Source organism: Sminthopsis crassicaudata, chromosome 5, assembly GCF_048593235.1.
Source record: "Sminthopsis crassicaudata isolate SCR6 chromosome 5, ASM4859323v1, whole genome shotgun sequence".
Lineage (NCBI taxonomy): Eukaryota > Metazoa > Chordata > Mammalia > Dasyuromorphia > Dasyuridae > Sminthopsis > Sminthopsis crassicaudata.
This window is the reverse complement of record NC_133621.1, coordinates 38,992,966-39,020,615: the sequence shown is the minus strand read 5'-3', so window position 1 is coordinate 39,020,615 and position 27,650 is coordinate 38,992,966. Positions and strand designations below refer to the sequence as shown.

Sequence of the window (27,650 nt, the reverse complement as noted above, 5' to 3'; positions counted from 1 at the left end):
AATTTATAAGATACTTTCATTATACGCCATGTAGATGAGCCAAGTTTTTGGAATCTATACTGCTGTAATAGTTGTCATGCATAGTTCATATAGCTTTTCTTTCTTTACTCTGTCTTGCTTACAGAGTGGGTAGGGACATTTGAAATCATCTAGTTCAAACCTCTCAGTTCTTTCCCTAAGGCCACTAAGGTAGAAACGGCAAAGCCAGCATGTGAACCCATAACCTCACCCTACAACCAATCTTCTTTCTGCTACACTGTTGTAATCTTACAAGTCTTCCTTTGTTTCTCAAAATCCTACAAAGTCATCATTCCACTTGATACAACAATATTTCACTACCCCTATTTTATTTAGTCATTTCCCAGTCTTTGAACACATTTTTTTGTTAGCTTTTTCCTGGCTTGGTAATTTTTTCCTGAATATTTTTGGGTACATATGTCTTTTCATTTTGTCAATAAACTCTTTGGGATGCAGAGTAAGTCATGAGTTGACTGGTATGAATGATTTACTAATTTTTCTTGCATAATTACAAATTGTTTTTCAGAATGGTTGAATCAATCCATGGATCCTTCAACAGTAAATTAGCATACTTGTTTTTAGATAGCTCCTCCAATGAGTTTTCTCAGCTCTTACCAGAACTGCTCATTTAATGACTATGAGGTAAACACTTCAAGTAGCTTTCAACCTCTTTATTTCTCTACACAAAGAGCACATTTCTGCCAGACTAGTTTCTTTACTATCTTCCAAACACACCTGGTAGGACTTCAGAACCTCTACTCCCAATGCCTCATTGAATTGAATGATTTCTCTTTTCTGCTCTCCTAATCCAACCAACCTGATACAAATCCAACTTTCAATATGAGGCCATCTTTGATCAATACAGCATGTAGTGCTCACTCTCTGTCTCTTTCTCACTTCTTACCTCCTTTCTCTCTTCCTCTCTCCCTCCTTTCCCCATTCTCTATTTGTCTATCACACCACAAACACACACACACACACACACACACACACACACATACACACACACACACACACACAGTCATGAACTAACATCAGGAAAGTTTCCAGACCTAATATTTTTGACTACAGATAGTTCGATTTGGATACTAGATGATTTAAGAAATATGGACTCAGAGAGCTGATCCTCCTTAAAAGAGTCATAGAGTTGAAGGGAAGAGGACCTTATACTGCAGAAAAGGCAGAAAAGAGGGATGCTGGGAAAGGTCCGGTACTGCCGTAAGGCTAGTGAATCTTAGCCACAGAGAAGTTTGCACTTGGTTTGCTCTCAGGAGTTAGCTATGATTGTTTTCCAAAAGCAAGGACAGATTATGAGATTGAAAGTACAACAAGGGATATAAATGCTATCTTCTTTTCAGTTCTTCTTTCTGATATATTTTTCCCTTGTCTAAAAAGAGAACTAATGGTCAAGCACTTTCCCTAAAGCCTGGCTATAGGAGCATTCTGTGAGTATGAATAAGCACGCTTGAGAATTGGACAAAGGTTAAAACCTGGATATTGGATATACCAAGAATGTTAATTCTTGGATTAAAAATGACTCACAAAAGAACTGAAAAATATTAATTTATAAGCATAAGATTTGGCAGAAGGTGAAACTTTTTCATTTACCCAAGAGAACTGATCAGTTTAATAAAAATAACTAACATTTAGATAGTGATTTAAAATTTACAAAGCACTTTTTATTATCTCTTTTGATCCTTACAATGACCCTGGGAAGGGAGATGGTTAGCTGCTATCATTATCTCCATTTTACAGATAGACCAACTGAGTCATATAAAGATTAAATGATTTGCCCAGGATTCTAATCCAAATTCTTACTCTCCTTTTTTCTTTCCTACCCAGTGAGAAGGCAAGAAAGACAAAGCTCACTACAAATATCTATAGTTGTACAAGACACATTTCCTCATTATCTATGAAGAAGAACAATAAAGAAGAGAAGGAGGAAATGGATAATAAAGAAAAGAAGAGAAAAAGAAAAGACAATATGCTTCTCTGTTGGTGAATAGCCTATTTTTGTTTGTTCATGAATACTTTAGAACTATTGTTGATTATTGTATTGATCAGTTTCAAAATTGCTATCACTGTATAAATTATGCTTGTATTTTTGCTTTCTTCACTTTGCATCAATTCATGTGAATCTTCCCAGTTTTTTCTGAAAGTATCACCTTAATCATATACTTCAACTTTTCAGTCATTCTCTAATTAATAGATGCCCTCTAAGGTTCTAGTTCTTTGCCATCAAAATAGAGCTACTATAAATAATTATTGTACATAAGGGGACTTTTTTCTTTTCTTCTTTTTGATCTTTATAGAGAAACTATATGTATGGATACAATTACAAAATACTTTTTATACACATAAAGACAGAGCTAAACAATTGGTGAAATAGTAATTGCTGAACAACATAATTTACTTATTCAGAGCCATAGCACTGGAAAATAATGACAAAATTCATTTGAAGGAACAAAAAGTCAAGAACATCAAAGGAGTCAATGGGGGAGAAAAGGGAAAGAAAGGGCAAAGGGGAAAAGAAGGAAAGGGAAAAAAAGAGAAAGGAAATTGCAAAGCTGCAACTGTCAAGACAATTTGTTAGTAGGTAAGAAAAAGAAAAACTGATCACTGGAAGTGATTGGGTATGCAATATATAGGAACAAATAAGGAAAATAACTTAATATTTGATAAACTCAAAAATCAGAACCATCAGGAAAAGAACTCATCATCTGACAAAAACTTGAGAAAACTGAAATTCAGTCTGTCAAAATGAGGCAGTTTTTGGCATAGATCAACATTTTAGACAATATTTCAAAATAAGCTCAAAATGAATTCATAATTTCAACATAAAGGATGGCATTATAAACAAATTAGTGAAGCATGGAAGGGATCATCTGTAAAATCTATATATAGAAGAAGAGTTCATGACCAAGGAAGAGATATAGAGAATCACAAAATAGATAGTTTTGATTAAATAAAATTAAAAAGTTTTTTCAGAAACAAAACCAATGCAGCTAAAATGAGAAGAAAATAAAGAAACTGAAAAAAATCTTACCCACAAGGTGTTTTTAGACAAAAGCCTCATTTTCAAAATATTCAGGGAACTGAGCCAAATTTATTAAGATAAGAACCAATCCCAAGTGATAAATGGTCAAAGGATATGAATAGGCAGTTGTGAAAGAAGTCAAAGCTACTTAAATCTATATAAAAATGCTTTAAATCAATTTAATTAAAGAAATGCCAATTAAAACATCTTTGAGGTATCACCTCATATCCATCACTGTTGGTAGAAATATGAATGAATACAACCATTATAGAATTATGCTCCCAAAGCTATCATTGCACATGCCTTTTGACCCAATGATACTACTATTTATGCTCCAAAGAACTGTCTGTGTTTTTACGTACCTATTAAATCCTAGGTGCTGGAGATATAGAGATTGTTAAAAAAAGACCTTGCTCTCAAGGAGTTTACATTCTAAAACTAGAACAGGAATTCTCGACCTTTTTCTGTGTCACAGGTCTCTGGTAGTCTGATCAAAATTATGGACCTCTTCTTAGAATAACATTTTTAAATGCATAAAATACAGAAGATATAAAATTATAGTAAAATGTAGCTCCCAAAACATTTTTTTTATTTTGCTGAGACAATTGGGGCTGAGTGACTTTCTGGGGTCACACAGCCAGGAAGTATTATCTGTCTGAGGTCGCATTTGAACTCAGGTCCTCCTGACTTCAGGGCTGATGCTCTATCCACTGCCCCACCTAGCTGTCTCTCTCAAAACATTTTTTTTTAAAGGTTCACATGACCAGGTTAAGAATTAGATTAGCAGGAAACAATATTTGGATAGAAAAGTATAATTTGAGGGGGAAGGGTACCCTAATGTGTAGAGAAATAAGTAAAATTTCAAGTAGGAATTAGCACTATTTCATTTTTTTTTCTCTTTGAAATTCCAGTAACCTAGCTTGATGCCAAGCACACAGATCCTTAATAAAGGCTTGCTGATCGATTGGCTCCCCAGTAGTTAAATTTTGATTGAGTCTTAAAGGAAGCTAAAGATTCTAACAGGTAGAAGTGAGGTGAGCCGTGACCAGATTGTGGACTAGCCAGTACTACAGTTGTCCTTTGTCAGTGGTAAAATGGGAAGAATTCTTATAGTAGCACTCACTTATTACCTAGGGACCCCAAGGATAGTATTGGAGTGAGGCTGTGGATATATCTAAGCAGAAGGGGAGCCTGAGTGCTTTTGCTATACAGTGGTAATTTTTTTTTCTTATGAATTTCTTGATTCCTTCTGGATGAGTCCCTATAGTCTGTATAGTTGATAAGTGACTGCTAATTCAGGTCTAATAACTAAGTACCAGAAAGACTTTCTCTTAGTTACTTGCCTCTGGGCAAGAAGAGATTGCTGGCTATTTTCCTCTTCTTAACATAGAGAGCTCTGCCCTGCTAGAGTTCAGTGCAGTTCTTGCTGGCCCTGGGCTGCCAGCTGATCCCAGATTTAAATCAATAGATCCCATCAATTCCAGTCATGTAAGGGGGTCCCAGAAGATGCCTCTTTCCTTCCTAGCACCTTTCACTATCCCTTTACAAACAATAGGGAGATCAGAGGCAAAATGGCATGTTATCAACTCCCTTTGGGCAGATGAAGATCCAGGGCCTCTAGCTTGGAAATTAAATATCTAATTTCAATATTTGTTATCCTGTGTAAGTTGAGTTTGCTTCTAGCCCTTCCATTCCCTTTCCTGCTCTCTCCCAAGGGTTCCCCTGACAAATATTATTTAGGTTGTTTCCTCCTGGCTGTTTTGATTTAATCAGACCTGTGCTGCTCCTCTTCCTCCTAGGGGAAAAGCTGTTCAGTAAGGTGCACAGGAAGGAGAACATAATAAACATGGAAGACAGAGAGGCGGTGATAGATGCTGGTCGCTGGTGCCCAGTGGAGATCTGGTTTGCATCCCACATATAGCACTGAAAATAGCTATGGGCAGATTCCAGATGCCCTTAGTTTCCCTAATGGGGTTACCGACCAGGCAACAGGGGCATTTTCCAACTGTTAAATAAAAACTGCAGAAGGCAATGACTGTGTCACTGCTGATTTGGAAAACCCAGCATCATGAAGCCAGCTCCTCTGGAGGCATGAAAATGTTCAATACAAGGAAAGATCAAGAAGGGACCAATATGACCCACAGAAAGTCAGCAATAGTAAGAGACTGATGAAACTGGTCTTCTATTGACTATGGGACAACCAAGACTTTAAACAGCTATCCTCATGGACCCTCTATCCATCCATTCCCTCACATTTACTCATGTCTGCTGGCATAGAGCATGAAGAATAATGCTCAGATCAAAAGTGAAATTTTAAATTGTAGAGAAGATATTGCTTCATGATTTGGCTTCATTTTTAAAGGTTTCAATTGATATCTTTTATCTTTACACCATAATCATGTCCCGATGATACTCTTCTTTCCAACACACATGACTGAACTCTCCCTTATGATAAAGAAATAAACAAAAACCAACCTATGGTGCAGAAGAAAGAATTGATCTGGTTTTAAACCCTGGCTAAGACACTAACGAAATCTCTTGTGACCTTGGGTTCTTGTGATCTTCTCTCTTCTAGGATCCATCTGTAAAAAAAGGGGGGGGAGGTTGGACCAGATGTTCCCTGAGGTCTGTTCTGGTTCTAAATCTATAAGCTATGAACTTAGACAGTATCCAGTTAGAGAGCATAAGCCAACATCTGGGAGACATAAGTGATAGAGGGAATAGAACATAGGACTTGAAGACAGGAAGACCAGAGCTCAAATTTAGCTTCTGATACTTAGCTGGGTGACCCTTGACAAGCCAGTGACCTTTTGTTTGCTTCATATTTTAGATCTATAAAGGATCTTAGAGATAATCTAGTCTAATTCTCTCATTTTATGGATATGGAAAATGAGGCCAAGAGAGGTGAAATCACTAGGTCAAAGTAATAATAGCTAATATTTTCACAGCAATTTAGGGTTTGCAAAGCATTTTACATGTATCACCTGATCCTCACAATGACCATGAGGTCAATGCTATTATTATCCCCCATTTACAGATAAGGAAACTGAGGCTGAGAGAGATTAATTAACTTGTTTAAACATACTAAGATAGCAAGTGTTTGGGTTTTTTTTTATGAAGCAACTGGGGTTAAGTGAATTGACCAGGATCACACAGCTAGTAAGTGTCAAATCATTTGAGATTGGATTTGAACTCAGGTCCTCCTAACTCCAGAGCTGACACTCTACCCACTTAGTTTTCCTAAATCTAGTAAATTTATGAAGCAGGATTCAAACTCAGGGATTCCTAACTCCAAGTTCAGTGTTTTTTCCATGTTGTCTCTTAGTGAGTAGCAGAGCTGGGACCTAAAACCAGATCCTCTTGGGACCCAATGTACATTCTATGGTTTTTTTTCCCGCATTTTCCTTTGATTTTCTCAGAGTTGTCATTTAGTACTGCACATTATGTTCCTGTACTAGTATGTTCAGCCATTGCCTTATGGCAATAAGGCATAAAGTCTTTATGTCTTTATGTCTACTCTTTGCTATTTTATCAAGCATTCAAACTGAACTGCAGGGAGCACAACTTCGATGGACTAGTTCAAATGCTCCCCTAAAATATTATTTTATGGAGAACTCACATAAGGCAAGCCCTGATATGGAGGTTAGAAGAAGCAATACATAAGATGTATCAAGGTCTCTCTGAAGAATTTTAGAATTAAATTTTTTTGAGGCTGGGGTTAAGTGACTTGCCCAGGGTCACACAGCTAGGAAATGTTAGGTGTCTAAGACCAGATTTGAACTCAGGTCCTCCTGAATTCAAGGCTAGTGCTCTTTCCACTGCACCACCGAGCTGGCCCAGAATTTTAGAATTAATTGTGAGACATGGGAGACACTGACACAGGACTGCTCAACAAGGCTGCCTGCATCAAAGACAGTATCGTGCTTTATGAGCAAAGTAGATTTGCAGTAGCTAAAAAGAAATGTGAAATGCACAAATTTAGAGCCATGTTTATTCCAAATGTTCATGTGGACTATTTGTGCCCAACCTGTGGGAGAGCATCCTGAGCTCATATTGCTCTGATTGGCCACAGTCAGACATATGGTATCTTGAGCACAATGTAGTGATGTCATTTTGATCCTCTTCAAAAATGAAGGGCAACAACCATTCAGAGTACTGTTTCTTTCTGTCTTAGACTTCTTTGAAGTCTACAACTGCTAGATAAAAGTGGAATTGTTGGGACTTGGTTTCTTTTGGGTTCAGCCTATTTTCTTTCCTAACTAGGGACGGGGGTCTTGTGCCTGTAGATTTTTAGAAATCTCCTTTGTTCTCTGACTGGAAGAACATTTTCCCAATTCAGTGCTTAGTTCTTTGTTCACTAGTTTCTGCAACAGCCTTATAAAATGTGAAAATAAACTAAATGCTGACTCAATCAGAACAGATTACAGAGGTTAGAGACTGAAAAGACCTCGGCAGCTGATTCCATCTTCTTGACAGGCCTGGATATAGTCTTCAGATGGAAGAAGAGGTAAGCACTTTATCTTTGTGAAAAGGCAAGATTTGGTATCTTCAATGAGACACCCAGACTAGAAAATCAGGCAGTTATCTGTCTAATCTTTTCTTTCATGAGTCACTGCAAAAGGAACTTCCCAAGAGAGTGAGTGCATGTACGTGCATGTACACACTCACACAGACTTTAAAGAATGATTTTAATGCTTTTTCTTGCTCAAAAATTATGAAAGAGAATTATGTATTTGAAAAAAAGCATGTCATCCCACGCAATTTCTACTCTGCTGGAATCCATCACTGAAGTCACACAACTGATTCTCCATGGCAACCATCTGTGAGGTCATACACAAAAGACTGTGATTTCACCATGGGGTCCAGTCAGAGGAGCTGAGCTGGCAAGGAGAAGGCTCTTTATCCACTGACAATGACCAGGGAAAATGAACAGTGCTCAAGATGGGAATCCAGCAAGTCTGGGAGTCAGGGAAGGGTACTAGTGATATATGTTACTCTAATGGCTTCCCTGAGAAGATGGTATGGCCAGATAGAAAGAGTAGTTACACTGATAGAAACCATTTCTTTAATATCAGGGATGGGCTTAATAAGAACACCTAACACACCACATCCCCAACTTTTAGTTCTGTCCAAAAGCTCCAGTGAGAGGGATTTTTAATCTTAATCATCACTAAGCAATGAGAATGTAACTACACATTTCCCTTTAATCACCTTCTCATAAGAATCCTGACCACAGCCTAGAATGATGGTTAATTAGCAATTAATTGTTCATTTCCCATTGGATTTCTGAGACAGGCTTTTACTGTATGTACAGCTATCTTGAGGGAAGACAGAGCAGGAAAGGGTTGTGTGCATCTCCCTCTGTCCCAGAGCTGTCCCCCCTATATTGGGGGGAATATGGAAGTCATTATGAATTGTGAGGAAAATTACTATCTGGTTGTTCCTTCCTTTTCTTTCTGCCTTCTTTCTTTCCTTTCATTTTTTTACATATTTTTCTTTCTTCTTTCTCTTCCTTGGTATTTTCTTTCTTTTCATCAATCCTTTCATTACTTTTCTTTTCCATCCTCAGTTCTTCTCTTTCTTTTTCCTTTTTGCTCTTCCTTCTTCCCACCCTTTCCTCTCTCCTTCCCTTTTCCATACTTCCTCTTTTTGCCTCCATCTATTCCTCTTTTTTTCCTTATTCCCATCCTTCTATAATCTTCTGTTTTTTTTTCATTTTTCCCATTTCTTTTTTTCCTTCCTTTCATCCTTCATCTCTCTTCATTTGTTTGTTCATTTGTTCCTTCCTTTCTTTTTCTGTCCTTATTTTAATCAAAGAGAGAAAAAATTTGAGTAGAGGTTCCCTCAATTTTCCTTGAACAATTAACCAAAATTATCTGCAATTGTCAACACAGAGCAAAGAATTTCACGGAAGTTGGTTTTGTGTTATTGTTCAGTTTATCCTTTTCTTTTTTTTCTGGGCTTTCCCATTGGATTGGAGATACAACTCACGGAGATGATCTAAGCAAAATGCTCCCACTCATACAACAGCTGCCACATTATATGTCTATTAATGAGTCCTCTGGCAATATATCCTGTCTTCAATGCATACAAGGATGCCTAATGACAATTTTTTTCTTTTCTCTCTCTCTATCTCTGTCTCTCTCTTTTTTGGTACGGTGAACTAGCAAGTAGTTCTAAAGTTATTATTCCCATTTTCATGTTTTTTTGATAACAAAACAAAAAGAACCTTAAGTTAAATATGTTACTTTTACATCGGAATGGGACTCATCACAAAGCACTAAGTCCTTTCAATTTAATTGCTGTTTCCCCTAAGGAACATGCACAAGTAGGAAAGACCTAAAAATATTCATGGAACAGTCACTCTCTTACAATAATAAGCAGGGGTTAGTCATGGACCTGAGGAATTGTAGAATCCAATTTGAGGACTAGAATCTGCTGTCTCTCTGGCAATGTGACATAATGGGTGGGGTGGGGGTAGAATCTAGATCTGGATTCAAATCCCAGCTGAGCTATTTATTATGTCATTATGATTTGGAGAAAGTCATTTCACCACTTTCCTCATCTATCTAAGGAAGGATTTGAACCAGTCTCAAAAGTCCTAGCAAGCTCTAAGTCCTAAGTGTCTCTGAATACCCTAGAGGCAGATACAAGGAGGTGCTTGGTACTCAAAAGGCCCTAGGATTGACCCCGAGTTTGTGCTTTTTACTTTGGTGGCTCCCTGAAATAAAATGATCATCCTTAGACATTTTTCTGTGAGAACATTCACAAGAATTGTGAGAAATATTCATGTAAATGTTCACAGGGCACCGTGATGTGTGCTAGGTTGTCAGCTGGCTGCTGTTTGAAGTGGGCCTGTGGGACAGCATGAGTCCTGGATATGCCATCCACTTAGATATAGGTGGCTCCATTTTATAATCAATATTTTCATGCTCCTGCTGTTACTATGCATGCATACTGAAAAGCCTAGAGTAGAGAGACTGAAATATAGAAAGAGGAAACCTAAAAATACTTCAAAACTACAGGCTGTCCCAAAAGTCTTAATATTGTTTTAAGCTATTAAAGCTTAAATAAAATAAAACTTCTTAGCTTAAATAGGTTAAAACTGTACTAAGACTTTGGGGATATTCTGTATTTTTTCAGAATATTCCATTGTTATAATGAGAGAAGCACCAAAATTAGAGTTGACACGACTGTCCTGAATCTGTCATTTACTGGCTCTGCAACCTTAGAACAGTCACTCTGTGCCTCAGTTTCCTCATCTTTAAAATAAGAAGGTGGAACTAGATGATCTCTGAGATCCTTTCAAGTTTAACCTATGATTCTCAAAGAATTCTATTAGATTTCTTCTCCTCTCTTGGCTTCCAGTAGAGCTTTAGTTCCTATCCATTTATATCACTCTCTTTTCACCTTTTCACATCTCTTTTGAGGTATTTACATTCCAGAAAAAAAATTTGCCTATGTATGGATTATTGGTCAGTAGAGTTCTACAATCTGAAAAGCTCTTACAGATTCACTTAATGACCTTATGGGATGGCAACCCTTTGGGGTATCTGAAACATAATCTCTTCATGGACAGAGCAGGAATGGTCATTGGTGCCGGGATGGTAGGATACAGAATAAATCCTGATTAGATTTCAGGAATTGGGATTGCCCCAAATATAGACTTGGGCTTTAGGGAGGAGAAACTCATTGAAGTTGTCCTACTGTACCTGTTTTAAAGATGGTGACAGCCTATTTTCTGTTTGTTTTCATTTTTACCTTTTCCCTGTTTAGACAATAAATAATGCATAGAGGAAAGAACACATATATTTGGATGGGTCTCAAGTAGTCTTTGGCATTTTCTATAGGTTTAAGTAAAAACACTCACTCTTCTATTCGATGTGCTTGCTCAGGAGCTATACAACCAATTTACCAAAACCAAGATCTACATAGATGCTATATATTTGGACATTTTCCTGAACTGAACTCCCAGTATGGACAATGAGCCATTGAGGGAAAAAATCCTTTCATATTAGCTCCCAGTTAGGTGGTAACATTAAACAGCTTCTATTCAATTTGTTTTGCCTCAATGTACACTTATTAAATGCCTATTAAATGACCCTTCATCACCCACTAAAAGGATATTTCCAAAGAAAGTGTATGACATTGATAAGGAAGTCTTACAAAGGGAACTGTTTTATATTCCAAACTAATCAGGGAGCTTTATGCAATACTTTGTTTTTTTTAGCTTGTCCCTGAAACAAGGACTTGTCTTTTTAAAATTTGATATCCAAATGTAGTTATGTGTAAAGTGTTTGACAAATTTTGGAGTACTCTAACAGTGTTAGTGGATATTATTATTTTTATTCTAACAATTATTCTTAGGGCAGCTGGATGGTGCAGTGGATAGAGCACCAGCCCTGAAGTCAGGAGGACCTGAGTTCAAATTTGACCTCAGACACTTAACACTTCCTAAGTATATGACCCTGGGCAAGTCACTTAACTCCAATCGCCTCAGGAAAAAAAATATTCTTCAAGTGATGATCTTCTAGTTGTGAAATTATAGAATTATAGAATAGAAAGAATTAATGATACTACCTAAAGGGCAATAACAAAGCATAAGAATGGCACAATAATGAAGGTGGTCTAATTAAAGAGATGTGGCTAAGTGGATAGAAGGGCCATACCTGGAGTCAAGAAGTCTCATCTTTCTGATTTCAAATCTGATCTCAGATACTTATTAGCTTTGTGACTCTGGGCAAATCATTTAACCTGTTTGCCTCAGTTTCCTCATTTCTAAAAGAGCTGGAGAAGGAAATGCCAAGAAAAACTCAGATGGAGCCATGAAGAGTTGAATGTGACTGAAATGAATTAACATCAATAAATGACCAGAAAAGAAGATATACTCTTGTAACACATTAAGAAGATGACTCTAGAGTTGGAGAATCTGGGTTAAAAATCCTTCCTTTTACTCTTCGCACCTATGAAATCTGGACTAGTTAAGCTCTCCTCTCCTGACCTCAGTTTCCTTTTCAGTAAAAAGGACTCAATGATCTCTGAGGGCTTTTTCAACTCTATAAATCTATTAGTTTAAAAGGACATGAGAAGAGTGCAAGGGGCAAGAGTGAAGGACAAGTGATCAATGGCCCTTGTGCTCACTTGGTGTGCATGGACTATCAAGAGACTTAGAGAAATTTCCTTAGTATGTTGACTAGAGTATTTGGGAAGGTTTTTATAGGAAAGCATGGGCAAGAGTTGTATAGGATAAGTGGGCTGCAATCTATATTGTTGAAGGAGTTTCAATATTGACAAGATCATTGATCTCCATAAGTACTTATTGTTTATTTTTCGTCCTCAAAGGGAACCATGACATCAGGGAGATGATGACATAAAATGTGAGTGAGTTGGATTTAAATAAAAGAAGGCTGTGAAAAAATCACTGGTCCTACTTTCTTCCCTAGAGTCATCCCCAGTGGCCAGATATAGATTAGGATGACTGGAGATGGCCTTCAACCCATAAGTACTGGAGTTTCAATGAACCTCCCCAATCATTATTCTTCCCACCCAGCTGTGGCAGGGAGAATGGAATAACTAGGACCACTGGGTGATTGCAAGTTTCTAAGACAGCTGATACAGAGGGAGCAAAAGCATGTTCTTTTTTATTTCATCTTGTAAATCACTTTCTCAGTTTGAAATCCAATTTGGTCTTTAATTTCCCTTGCATCATGAAGCTTCCCCATCAACCAGAGCCTCTTAAAAGTACTTGTCTGTGATGAGCACCTGACTTCTGACAGGCTAACTTGTGCCTGATGAGGGAGGTCTTAATTAGAAAATATGCATGCACTGGACATAGAAAACTAGACCTCAATGGCTTTCTGGGCCTATCTTTTATTCACTTCTACTTCATGCCCCTAATCTGAATCTTACATGACCTTGCTAGCTGTGGATTCATGCTTAAGGATCATTTCATTTCAGAGAATGTTAAAAATTAAAACATTTCAATGCAGCTAGCTTTTTACTTTTTTATTTTTAGGGATGGATAGAAACTTTCATTTTGCAGATGAGGGAATGAGGTCTAAAATGGGCAGAAGCCTTGTACAAGAGCACACAGAAACAAAGCTAGGATGAGAATAGAAGCCAACTGAAATCTTGGGCTTTTCCCAGAGTCCTTGTTAGTTTCAAGGGGTAAGTGGCCAGTTTTCTCGTTTTTAGTATATTCAAAATTACTTTTATCAATCGGCTGGAAATTTCATTGTGCTCTTTCACAATATGGACCCATCTCTAGGCACAAATGTGACATGGGAATGACATGCTAAATTGCATACATTAGTATTTGCTACAAATCCTTCAGGTTTCAGTCTCTGATGACTTGGGAGACGGAGTTTGTTGTTTACGTTCCTGCCCATAATTTATGTTCTGTTTAAATTCTGTGGCTTACTAAGCCATCTGGGCCATCTGTAGTACAGCTGGCCCCAATTTGGAGGAATTTCATTCCTTACAAAAGTCATACCATTGATAGTGCCAGGATCTTCAAGCCTTGGCTAGAAATTCTTCCTGCTCCCGAATTCCTTTTTTTTTCTTCTTCTTTTTAAAGTGCAGATATCCATATCTTCCCCAGCCCTCATCAAAAGTATTAAAAATAGAGCATTTTTATTGTGAAGTTTTATGAAAAAAGACTGGCCTGGGGGTAAGTCAAACAGCAACAATCATAGTAATATGGTAATAGTAGCTGTACGCTCTTGGGCATCCAAATTCCCTTCAATTTTCCTAGCAGTGATTTAGAAGGGTAATGGGAGGACTTCATACAATGAGTAAACATTTCTTGCCTCAGCTTGGAATACTTTATAATCCTTACTAATAAACAGCAATGGATTAAATTCACTGGACTCTGACTTAGAGCTAGAATATCTTTCAAAATTTAGTAGTCTAATACACCTTGCCCCCCAACCTTGACCATTTTCCAAATGGGAAAATAGTCCTAAGAAAGTAAGTGACTTATGCAAAGCCATGCAGCTCTGAACTCATGTTTTCAAAAGTCTTTATTTCCTAGAAACTTAAGACTCTTACTATTTGTTATTCTATTGATCTGAGCCCAAGTATTAACACTTTTGAACACCATCCTATCCACCATTTTCAGATTATCAGGGAAGAAAGTATACCTGAATAAGACTTAGGGTTGATTCTCAGCTCTGACACCTACAAGCTGTGTGATCCAGTTGCTTAATCTCATTTATAAAACAATAATTAATTATTAATTAACAATAATTAATCTTTATTTATGAAACAAAGGGATTAGTCTGGATGACTTCTGAGGCCCTTTCCATCCCATGATCCATGAGCTACATTTTTCACTGGTAAAATAGGGGACAATAATAACAATGGACATTTACAAGCCATTTTCAAAATATGCAGAGTGCTTTAAGTAATTGACTTTAAATACATGCTTTAAATACTACTATCTTGTGAAGCAGGGATCACAGGCATAAGTATAATTATTAGCCTCATCTTAGAGATGAGAATATTGAAGTTCAGAGTAATTAAATGATTTTTCTATAGTCACAAAGCCCCAGGAATGCCTGAGGTGAAATTTGAACCCAGGTCTTCTTTAGTATAAATACAGCCCTTCATTTGTTAAATATGTTAAATTAATGTATTTAATATGTTAATTCCCTACTCTATGTTGGGAAAATGCTTTGCAAGCCTTAAAGTTCTTTATAACCTAAGCCATTATTGGTTTGTCACCAGCTGCCTGAAGGACCAGTTATGAACTCTCAGGCCTTACTTGGTCATTAAGAACCAGCCACACCTTGGATCCATCAATTGCTCTAGACTCATCTAAAGGTAAGGAGTGGGGGAGAGAAGAATAAAACAAAATAAGACAAAATTTCAAAGTAATCAGATGGTTGGTATTGTACAGACTCTGTCTCTCTGTGTGTCTCTCAATAGCCCCACGAGCACCAATTGTATTGAAAAGTGATTTTCAAGATATCATTTACAGCATGTTCAAGGTCAAAAGATGCTGTCTTCAATTCTCCTTGAATTGAGTCTACCTCTGAAATTGTGAAATTCATCAATTTGGACACAGCTTCTATCTGTTTCCTGAAGATTTAGATTTAGGGAAATGTACACGCCGAGCCATTGGTGAGTCCCTGATTTATCTATTTTAAGAGAGAAAGCTTGCAGGCTCAGTTACTGATGCTGTCCCCACCTCTTCAATGCCTGCCCCAGAGGAGGGCAGAGAGTGGGAAGACTTCTTGCTATCCTGTCTATGAACAAGGAATCATCTTTTTATGATTCTGTGATGGGAACAATGAAGGCTCTGCTTTCCCGTGTTTCTGTGGCTTCTTACATGACTGGCCTTTCACAGCTTTCACAAGGAAGGCCACCCAGCTGGGTCAGGCATTAAGAGTGCTGTTGAGGGGCAGCTAGGTGGCGCAGTGGATAGAGCACCAGCCCTGAATTCAGGAGGACCAGAGTTCAAATCTGATCTGGGCAAGTCACTTAACCCCAGCCTCAAAAATAAATAAATAAATAAATAAATAAACAAACAAACAAACAAACAAACAAATAAATAAAATAAAATAAAAAATAAAGAGTGCTGTTGAATACAAGGGAACTCCTAGTCCAAGCTGTAGCCTGCCCAGGGGCTTATGGAAGCAAGTGTTATTAGAAGTATTATAGAAGTTTGAACTGTAAAGAACTGTAGGGATTACCTAGTCCAACCTCCTCATTTACAGATGAAGAATCACAGGTCAGAAGAGGTTACAGAACTTGCCATTACACAGATAGTAAGCGACATCCCTGAGCTGCCAGTTAATTATTTTTCTTCCAAACAGGTGGAACAGAGAGAGTGGCTGCTATTAGATCTCAGGGAGAAGTTTCCCATCATCTCTATTATGGGAGTATAAGTCAGTCAGTCAACTAGCATTGACATGTCAACCTGGGTGGTGTAGTGGACAGAGTGCCAGGTTTAGAATCAGGAAGAGTTTTCTTCCTGATTTTAAATCTGGCCTCAGACACAAGTTGTGTGACTCTAGGCAAGTCATGTAACCCTGATTGTCTCAGTTTCTTCATCTATCAAATGAGCAGGAGAAAGAAATGTGTAGTATCTTTGCCAGAAAATCCCAAAAGGGGGTGATGAAAGGACACAACTCAAAAAACGATATGGCAAATGTATCAAGAAGGATACAAAGAGAGACAAAGACTCTACTCTCCCCCTTTTTAAATTAAAGCTTTTTATTCACAAAACATATACATGGGTAAATTTTCAACAATGACCCTTGCAAAACTTTCTGTTCCAAATTTTTTCCTTCTTCCCCTCACACCCTCCCCTAGATGGCAGGTAGTCCCATACATGTTAACTATGTTAAAGTATATGCTAACTGTATAAAATATAAACACATATATTGGATTTATCTTGCTGCACAAGAAAAATTGGATCTAGGAAAAAAAAACCTGAGAAGGAAAACAAAATGCAAACAAACATCAGCAGAAAGCGTGAAAATGCTGTTGGGGTCCACACTCAGTCCCCACAGTTCTCTCTGGGTATAGATGACTCTCTTCATCACTAAACAATTGGAACTGGTTTGAATCATCTCATTGTCGAAGAGAGCCACGTGCATCAGAATTGATCATTGTATAATATTGTTGTTGCCGTGTACACTGATCTCCTGGTTCTGCTCACTTCACTCAGCTTCAGTTCATGTAAGTCTCCCCAGACCTCTCTAAAATCATCCTGCTGGTCATTTTTTACAGAACAATAACATTCCATAACATTCATATACCATGACTTATTCAACCATTCTCCAACTGATGAGCATCCACTCAGTTTCCAGTTTCTTGCTACTACAGAAAGGGCTGCCACAAACATTTTTGCACATGTGGGTCCCTTTCCTTTCTTCATGTTCTCTTTGGGATATGAGCCCAGAAGAAATACTGCTAGATGGAAGGGTATTCACAGTTTGATAACTTTTGGGGCATAGTTCCAAATTGCTCTCCAGAATGGTTGGCTCCATTCACAATTCCACCAACAATGTATGAGTCCTAGTTTTCCCACATCCCCTCCAACATTCATCATTATTTTTTCCTGTCATCTTAGCCAATCTGAGAAGTGGGTAGTGGTATCTCAGACTTGAAAAGACTCTACCCTTGAGGACTCACAGACTAATGGGAGGAGACAATATGCAAGCAATTATATTCAGAATACATGTAGAATATATAGGAAGTAATCAACAGAGGGAAGGGACTGGAATTGGGAAAAGCCTTGTGCAGAAGGAGAGTTTTTAAGCTCAGATATGAAAGAATCAAGGAAGCCAGAAGGTAGAGTTGACTACAAACTCCTTAGCTAAAGATGGTTCCATTTCTGTTTACAAATACAAATACAAAGACACTGCTTAGCACAGTGCCTGGGCCCACAGTAAATGTCCCATACTTGTTGGCTGAATTGACTTGGAATCACTGGCTTCAACATACAGAATTTAGCTTTGTGTTCAACTGGACTTGAGGCATAGTTCCAAATTTGCGGGGATGAGTTTACCTTCAGAGACAAAGACAATTTTTGAAAATGACAGACTCGAGGAACATGAATCATTGAAGGGGCTGTGTAAAAATGTATTTACAAACAGTCTTGTTCCTAGCAGCGGTATCGGTCTGGTGCTTGAAATGGTTTGCAGAGAATTCTTCTGCCCTTGAGCAGCATTGCTAATAAACAGAGTCTTTCAAAGTCTGCTGACCTCTCTATTCTGTTGTGTCTCCAATTAGCATCTACATAATTCAATAGCAGTGCTGTCACTCCTCCCATTAGTTGGATGCTGGGATAGTGATGAGAGGGGTAAACTCTTTGGACTTTGTTAGCATCATTTAAAATTCTCAGTTATTAAAATAAAACACCCCACCCACATTCTGTCTAGTAAACTCACCAACCTCAAAAGCAATTTTTTTTTCTTTTTGGTTGTTCATTTATTTTACTTTGATGGAATAAAAAAATAAATCCTTGAAAATTCCTATGGGAACCTTGCTCCATCATTTATTCATGAAGTCAGCATGGGATGAAATTAGGGAGAGACTTTTACTAGTACTAGGAATAGGCCCACTGAAAAGAAACAATCTTCTTTTAGATTATATGGATAAGAAAGCCTTCACTAAATTGGTGGACAGCTCCTCCTAATTCTAATCATCTTTCATCAGGGGAAATGCCTTAAATACACATTAAAAAGATCCCAAGGCTTTAATACTGTTAAAAATGCTCTCCTCCCAGAGGGTAGCATTTATTGGTAGTGTTGCAAGAAGTGAACATTTTCCCTTTTCCATACAGAGCTTCAGAAAACATCTAAACATTCTCTCTGTTCAGAGACCCAGTGGTACATATTTAGAAGAGGTACCAACCAGTCACGCTTCCATTAGTGTGGCCCATTTCTATAACCAAGGTGAGATGATTGAGTCAACAACATTCAGATAACTAATTTATTGAACAAAATTCTAGCCTAGATAACAAAGGGAGAAAGAAAAGGGAATACTGATTCTCAACTCTTGAGTTCAGTCACTTTAAGAAACAAGTCACTTAACTTCATTTGCCATTTATCTTCATCTGTAAAATGCGCTGGAGAGGGAAATGGAGAATATTCCATTATCTTTATTAAAAAAAGCCCTGATGGGGTCATGAAGACTTGCACATAACTGAAAATGACCAAACAATAACAACAAAATAAGGGGGAATCAGGAAAACGTCCTATTAATAATAGTATGGTATAATAGCAAAAACAGTGGATTTAGAGCCAAAGGTCTTGAGTTCTAATCCTACCTATGTGTGATTTTTTTGGGAAGTCATTTCATCTACATGGGCCCCAGCATCTTCATTTGTAAATGAGGGGACTACTATCTGAAGTCATTCTAATTCTGAATATATCATCCTATTATCCTGTAACACCAGAAGGGCAGCCATTGATTGGGGAGCAATAGAACAAATTATACACAATGCAATGGAATATTATTATGTCCTAAGCAACTATCACTACAAAAAACATTGGAAAACTTGTATGAACTGACAACAGAACTATAACAACGTGAAAAGAAAACTCAGGCTACAAGATATTAGAAATCATACTAAATGCAATGGTTAATCTTGATTCCATAAATATATTTATTTTCTCTCAGTAGAAAGTTGATGCCCTATAAATATTAATCATTGTAACTAATATCAGATGTAGTTGTCTTGTTGGTTTTAGTTTTGGTTAATAGTGTTTCTTTTTCTTTTCTTTTTTATAAGAAAGTATCCTATAGATTGGGGGTGGGAATGGATACTAGGAAATTATTCTGGGACAGAACTACTTCAGGGCAGTGATTTAGCTTAATCACTAGATTGATTAAGTGATTTAATTTTGCAACTAGAATCCCTATTTTAATAGTAACCTGATTGCTGAGATCTTGTAATTTCTTACATAATTGGTGGCTCCCTCGTTCTAAGCCATATTGACTTAAGAGTATGGTTTCTTGTTTCTTTGCTATTTTGCAACAAGAAGGAGATAAGATTTGGGCAAACTCCAGTCCTTCTCCCTCCCAAGGGAAATTTATGGCAACAGTTCCTGGAATCTAGATTCAAAGATTTGGGTGATTCTGTACAATCATGTGAAATCAGAGACGTCTTGAATTTGGGTGGGGCAGAAGGATACTTAGTGCCCTAGTTCTGAGGTTCCAATTCTGTTTTAGTAAGACCACTACAGGCTGATGACTGATCATCTTCCTGTGGACCTTATGTTTTAAAAACTATACCTAAAACTTCCTAAAGAAAGAATATTATTATCCTCTGATTACTTAGTGTGGTGGGGGGCCCATAAACCTCACAGGGACCTATTTGTGCGGATAGCTCCTTCTGCATTTACCCCAAATTTTAGAGTTGATTTAGTCAGACCTGTCAGCAGATCTGAAAGGGAAGGCCCAGGGCTGAAGCCTGATGCCCTCCTGGTGAAGCTCTGTTAGGACACAATTCCACCAAAAACATATTGGGGGGGAATATAATGGGAAAAGCACAAATCCAGTCTATCAAACTTATCTCTTAAATTTTTTACTTTCTTCATTTTTGTCCCTCACTGGGGAAACTGGCTAAAGAGAGTATTCATCTTTATGGGGCCAAATATACAAAACTTCCCATGTGAGCCACCTAAAAAGGGTCAAAGGAAATCCTCATTTGGAACTTGTCACTGGTTTAGCTGACTTTTAAAGAGGAAATTCCCTGAAATCTCTCCAAAATTAATTGAAAACTGTTGATTAAAACACCTAGTGTTTTAAGGCAGACCTTCTAAAACTAGAATTCATGGACCCCAAAGAGGGTCTGTAGATAGATTCCAGGGAGTTCATAAACTTGGATGGGGAAAAAAAATCACATTTTTGTTTTCGTTTATAATATTTAATAAAAATTTAGCATTTTCTTCAGTTCTGGGGAGTAGGTAAGACTTCATTAGATAGTCAGGATTCTGACCCACAAGAGGCTTTCTAATGATTCATTAACTTACTCTTTAAATTTGTCTTAGCTTCTCCTGACTCTTCTAGAGAGAAAATCACTTTAGGAGGTACTATCTCAGGGGTAGTAATAAGCTAAAACTAAAGTTTATCACTAACATTAGTTTCTAATTTTCATCCTATCTCCTTCTTCCATTCTCTTTCTTTTTTTTTTTTTTTTTTTTTTTAATTTTTTATTTTATTTTATAATTATAACATTTTTTGACAGTACATATGCATGGGTAATTTTTTACAACATTATCCCTTGCACTTACTTCTATTCAGATTTTTTCCCTTCCTCCCCCAACCCCCTCCCCCAGATGGCAAGCAGTCTTATATATGTTAAATATATTACAGTATAATTTAGATACTATATATGTGTGTAGAACCGAATTTTTTGTTGCACAGGAAGAATTGGATTCAGAAGGTAAAAATAACAGTTTACATTCATTTCCCAGTGTTCCTTTTCTGGATGTAGCTGGTTCTGTCCATCATTAATCAATTGGAATTGGATTAGCTCTTCTCTATGTTGAAGATATCCACTTCCATCAGAATACATCCTCATTCAGTATCATTGTTGAAGTGTATAATGATCTTCTGGTTCTGCTCCATTCTCTTTCTTTATAGCTCTAATATCACTGAGATTACTTGAGTCAGAGGCTTTTCTTCCCATTCCTATTAGCACTGTCCTGCTCATTTGTGATATTACTAAGTTCATAAGCCATTCTTTTGCTATTGAGGCATTTAAAAATAAAAAAAAGCAATTCACCTTTGCCTTTAATTGCTTAATGCCAAAGGTAATTGCTTTTCATTTTGCTTTCTTGGGCAATCTAGATTTTCTAAAATCTTTAATAAAATAATAGAGGATACTTGATTTTTATGATATTTCTACTTTGCCTGTCAAATTTCTTAAGTATACATTGAATTCATCATAAAAGGAGAGCAAGAGCTCCCTTTTAATTCTATTTTAAGGGAGCACAATGTACATTAGCAATGCCAGAGCCACAGGATACCAGGATCATTGCTGGATTTGGCCATCCAATCCCCCAGATCTCCTTTTCTTCTCAACTATCTTTCCCTTAATTCAACAATGAATTGTTGAATAAATAATACAATTAATGAAAATAATAATGCAATTACCATTTGCTGACTAATACCAAATATTATAGGCTTCCTGGCCTAACCCTCCAGTACAGTGATTCAGGATCAGGATTGGCATCTTGAACTACAAAATGCAATAAAAACCATTTTACCTATCAGATGAAAAAAGAATACAATTTTTAGCTGAATTGAAATAAAACACTATTTTCCTCCACTGCTGTTTTCACTATGGCAAAACACAAAGATTTATCAGATAGATATACTCATAGGGCAAAATTATTCTACCAACTCTTCATAGGCTAGACTTTTTATGCCTCAGTTGGAAAGGAAGCCAAACCAATGATGAATCCAAGAACAACTTTTTTTTTCTCTTAAAAGGAAACCAGTGCTGTTTACATAAACAGGTACCACAGAAGTAATTGTGGGATGAAAAATATCAATAAAAGACTCTTTCCAACAGTGAGATGATTCAGGCCAGTTTCAATGGTCTTGTGATGGAGACAGCCATCTGCACCCAGAGAGAGGACTGTACAGACTGAGTGTGGATCACAACATAGCATTTTCACTTTTTTGTTGCTGTTTGCTTGCATTTTGTTTTCTTTCTCATTTTTTCTTTTTGATCTGATTTTTCTTGTGCAGCATGAATATGTATAGAAGAATCGCACATATTTAACATATATTGGGTTACTTGCTGTCTAGAAGAGGGCGGTGGGAAGAAGGGAGGGAGAAAAAATTTGGAACACAAGGTTTTGCATGGATGAATATTGAAAACTAACTTTGCATGTATTTTGAAAAATAAAAGGCTTTATATAAAAAAAGACATGTCTGCCTTTCTGTCTTTGTCTCTGTTCTCTCTGTTTTTGTCTGTCTCTGTCTTTTTGTATCTTTGTCAAGTATCTGTTTCTCTATCTCTCTGGTTCTTTCTGTGTCTCTCTATTTTGGTCTGTGCCTCTGTCTTTGTCTCTCTGTCTATCTCTGTCTTTCTTTCTGTCTGTGTCTCTCTATTTCTGTCTGTCTGTGTCTCTGTCTGTCTCTGTCTCTCTTTCTCTCTGAGTTTCTCTTGGTCTCTCTGTTTTTGTTTTTGTCTCTCTCTCTCTCTACCCCCTATTTATTAGATTGGTAAGTTGGAGAGCATCCATAAGAAGGTTACTGATTTTGTGACCAATATCAGATTTATGTTTATTTAGAAGGGAAGACATGGGGGGGGGTAGAGACATGAAAGCTATTATGTGGAAAATGATGATGATAATAATAATGATGATGATGATACCTAACATAATAATGATGATGATAGCTAATATTTATATAGTGCTTTAAAGTTCATAAAACACTACATGTATTCACTCATTTGATCCTCACAACAATCCTGGGAAGCAGGTGCTATTATTACATCCATTTTACACATAAGGAAACTGAGGCTGAGAAAGAACAAGTAATTTGCCCAGGGACACATAGCTATGGCACCACTAAACTGCCTCCACCTAGTTAGATGGAAGCAGATTTGTTTTGAGATTTGCTATCAAGAGAACTTTCCTAATGATGCATGTTCTCCCAAAGAAGAATGTGCCATCTCTACAGGTAGCAGGCTCTTCCTCATTAGAGATAGCAAAAGTAAGGGTGAGGTGGGTAGCAACTAGCCAGAGATGTTGTAGAAAAGTTTGTGGTGCTTTGCAATAGCTAACATCTATTGCTCTGATTCTGAGATTCTGGGACACAAATGGAGAAATATCTGGAATCAGGAATGGACAAAATACGCAATTCATGTAGACCAATATTCTCTCTAGCACAGTGAAAATAGCACTGGCTCCAGAGCCAGAGATTCGAGTTCAAATCCAGTCTGGTGATGCTAGCTGATTGTGGGCAAATTTCATAAGTCTCCTAGACATCCCTCTCTTGGGTATTGTATCTGATGACTTCCGAGTCTCTTCCCAGTTGAGACCTATATTCCTACAATTGTTGACATGAACAGCTATATTTTAACATTCAAATTTCTGTGTCATGTGTGAATCAAACAGAGCAAAATGTCATAACTAAAAGCCAATGAATGACAAGAACCTAGTGAGGTTTAAGTGGCAGTTTTGCCAACCACTGTGCTTGGCTTTATTCAATAAGGTGGCACTGAACACAAAGGAAAACCTGGGTGATAATGATCAGGACACTCCTACGGGGACCTTGGACCTGAAAAATGTGAAATGTCTCTACTTTAATTTGCTTCTCCTCTTTAGCCCCACTAGACTCACAGCTTTTATCCACTGATGGTCCATTGTTCAGAATCCTCCCAAGTGATTATTAACAATGAAGCCGGTCAACAATGGCATGCCATTTTAACGGCACAAAGGAGTTGTAGCAGCTTATTCCCATTAATGTAAGCAATACCACAATGAAATAATGTATGGGTTTAGAGGGGAATAGGGAACTCCTCAAACTGCAAAAGGAACAAGACAGAAGACACACTACACAATAGAAACAACATATCTTTTGTCTTGACTTTGGTTAAATCTGTGAGGCGAGCCAAGAGAAATGGTGCTTTCTATCTTAACCAGCCTAAGGAGAATAAGATGGGTAGCAGCAGAGTTCAGGGTGGTTTGAATATTTTCTTTTCAAGTCTGAAGCTAATAGACTCCTTGCTGCCACTGCATAAAATGATATTTAGGTCCTAACAGCAAATCTGAAGAGAAGAATTGGTTTCTTTGTCAAGGTAGGCACCCTGCCTGGTTGTAAAATTGAATGCAGCCTACCTCACTGCATCATCAGTATCAGAGGAAAAAGGACATGGAAAAGCCTTCCTGTTAGACTTTTTAAGCCTCCCTACATTTGGATCCAATCCCTAAATCAGTGGTACCTTTCAATCATCAAAGCGAACAAAATGTAGGAAGGCCCTTCTTTGGTCCTACCCTAACCACACCCACAGTTTAGGAAATAGTGATGAGCAAAAGTGATGTCTCCATTGGCTATAAGCTCAGTTCCTCTGTTTGCCTGAGACCTTGTTGATCTGTGACTTGCTTCCCTGTGGTTGCTAAGCAACCCTATCAGGGATGCTGCATATGGCCAGTGGACATTAATTAACACCTCTGAGTTTCCGATTTCCTTATGTATTTATTTTACACTCTTAAATGAATTCACAACTCAAAAGCAGCTTAATGAGCAAATAACATTTCTAGGGGTCTGAATCATTTTCAAAAAGAACATAGAGGCAGGAATGCAGTAAGTCAAAATACAAACTTTGACCATCCATCACATGCACTAACCCCTCCCCAATCAGCCCATTCCTGACCATTTCCTCAATCAAAGAAAGATCAGCAACTCTCTGCCCCACCCCCTTCCTCATCCAGACACTCCACCTTTGTCATCTCCATTTTTCATATTTATCACTTCGATGTGTTAGGAAGTCTGGTTTAATAAAATGTGCTAATGGGATATGATAATTATATTTATAATTAGAGAGAATGAGGAACAGATGTAATATTGTTAAAATGGTGGAGTCTAGAAAAAAGTGCTCAATTGATGTAGATGGGGGAAAGGATAGGGAGGATGATATTTACTTCATCAAATATTTATTAAGTGCTTGCTAAATTCAAGATGCCATCCTAGGTGCTGGGGATATAAAGACCCCAATTAGATTGTTCCTATTTTTAGGAAATTTACATTCTATGGAGGGAAGGAGGTTTATACAGCCAATGTAAAGATAAGAAAGAAGAGTGAGAATTCATTAACAAGTGGGGACAGGCTAGAGTTGGGAACTGTGTGTGGAGGTGGAAAAAGGAAGGAAGAGTTTCTACTCCTACAGCATTACTTCAAGGAAATAACAGCTACTTACATGCATTGTTAAGTAAGAGTTAATTTCACAGAAGGAACATCTTATAGGTCAAGTAATAAAATGAGACTTATTTCAGTATTACTTAGTGACTCAAGCCAATAAATTGCAAGGTAAAATTCAGAATGCTTTTCTTTGCTTTGTGTGGTATTCAGCAACCAGCTTACCTGCTCTTTTTTTCACTGAACCATTTGTTGTTTGGATGATGTGTGGACCAGCTCATCAGTCAGTAGGAATTTATTTTACAAATCTCTATATATCTAGCCCTAATGTCTCCCCTGAACTCTATTCAAGCATCTGTAACTACAATTTAGACAGCAACTCTTGACACATCAAACTTAAAATGTTCAGAAGGAACAAATTACCTTCCCATCTTAAATCTGGACTATCCTTCCAAGTCACCCAGACTTCTAACCTTGAAGTCATCCTTGATTGTTGCCTTTGCACAAATTTGGTAAGATGACTTCTGCTAAATCTTATGTCTCCTCTCCAACTTCATGACTATCACCCAGTATAAGTTCTTTATTTTCTCTTCCCTAAACTACTGTATAGGGCAGCTAGGTGGTGTAGTGGATAGAATGTTGGCCCTGGAGTCAGGAGGAGCCTCAGACATTTACTTAGTTGTATGATCCTGGGCAAATGATTTAACCCTATTTGCCTCAGTTCCTCTTTTGTAAAATGATCTGGAGAATGAAATGGCAAACTTTTCCATTATCTTTGCCAAGAAAATGGGGTCAAGATGAGCTGGAAATAATTAAAACAGATCAACAACAACCATACTATTTATCTGTTTCCTTGCCCCTTGCTTCTTCCTTCACCAATCCATAAATCACACAACCACAAAATAATCTTCCCAGGACAGACAAACTCTAATCATGATTTCCTGCTCAAAATCCTATGCCAGCTTCTCATTTTTTAAAGAATAAAATGCCTTATTTGGAACTATGGACAAAGGGCTATCAAAATGTGCATACCCTTTGATCCAACAGTGTTTCTACTGGGCTTATATCCCAAAGAGATCTTAAAGGAAGGAAAGGGACCCACATGTGCAAGAATGTTTCTGGCAGCTATTTTTGTAGTGGCTAGAAACTAGAAACTGAGTGTATGCCCATCAGTTGGGAATAAGTTATGGTATATGAATGTTATGGAATATTATTGTTCTATAAGAAACAATCAGCAGAATGATTTCTGAGAGGCTTGGAGAAACTTACATAAACTGATGCTAAGTGAAATGAGAAGAACCAAGAGATCATTGTACATGGCAACAAGAAGATTACATGATCAATTCTGATGGACATGGCTCTTTTCACAAGACAGAGGCCAGTTCCAATGGTCTTGTGATGAAGAGAGCCATACCAAGAAAGGGGACTGTGGGAACTGAGTGTGGACCATAACATAGCATTTTCACTCTTTTTGTTGTTGTTTGCTTGCATTTTATTTTCTTTTGGATTTGATTTTTCTTGTTCATCAAGATCATTATATAAATATGTATGCATATATTGGATTTGACATATTTTTACCATATTTAACATATATTGGATTATTTGCCATATAAGAAAGGAAGTGAGGGGAAGGAGGGAGAAAATTGGAACACAAAGTTTTGCAAGGGTTAATGTTGAAAAATTATCCATGTACATGTTTCAAAAATAAAAAGCTTTAATAAAAAATAAAATAAAAAAGAATAAAATGCCTTAGTTCAGAACTTAAAATCTTCCATAATCTACCTCCTACCCACCATTGAAGCCTTTCTTCATATAACTTCATTTCAAGAACTCCAGCCAAACTGAACTGCAAGTTGTTCTTCAAAATTAGCTCTTCTGTAAATCTTTCCTGGTTTCTTATTTATTAGGAATCTCTCCTACCTACATATTTGCCATATTTATCCATATACATGTTGTACTTCTCCCTTCTCCCCTTAAGGCAAAGATGTTTTTCTGGTTTCTTTTTCTTTTTTTCTTTTTTCTTTTCTTTCTTTTTCTTTTTCTTTCTTTCTTTCTTTCTTTTTTTTTTTTTTGGTATCCTTGGCACTTAATGTTTGTTGAATTGGATTAATTGAATTATCATCACATAAATTGTACTGTACCATCAAAAGAAATGAAACTCTCAGCTTTTAAAAAATTGATGAGATTATTTCTGATGAGCTTCCGTCCCCTTACTATTTTTGTTTCTAGATAAGCTATTTGTTAACATACTGACAATTTCACA

The 27,650-nt window shown here is 37.3% G+C and overlaps 1 protein-coding gene and 2 long non-coding RNA genes across 14 annotated transcripts in view; 2 read left to right on the top strand and 1 right to left on the bottom strand.

The window, feature by feature from the left end:
- The window catches only part of LOC141544727 (uncharacterized), a 42,253-nt gene extending 37,166 nt beyond the window's left edge, over positions 1–5,087 (top strand). Inside the window, exons 3-4 of the long non-coding RNA XR_012482768.1 lie at positions 1,861–2,016; positions 4,855–5,087. This is a non-coding gene — a long non-coding RNA (uncharacterized LOC141544727). The remainder of the gene's footprint in view (positions 1–1,860; positions 2,017–4,854) is intronic.
- TMEM108 (transmembrane protein 108) overlaps positions 1–27,650 on the bottom strand; it is a 346,872-nt gene that overhangs the window by 52,803 nt on the left and 266,419 nt on the right. The gene's annotated exons all lie outside the window — the stretch shown is intronic.
- LOC141544728 (uncharacterized) lies at positions 6,510–15,179 on the top strand. The gene is made up of 3 exons (XR_012482769.1): positions 6,510–7,562; positions 14,783–14,878; positions 14,984–15,179. It is a non-coding gene; the product is annotated as an uncharacterized LOC141544728 (long non-coding RNA).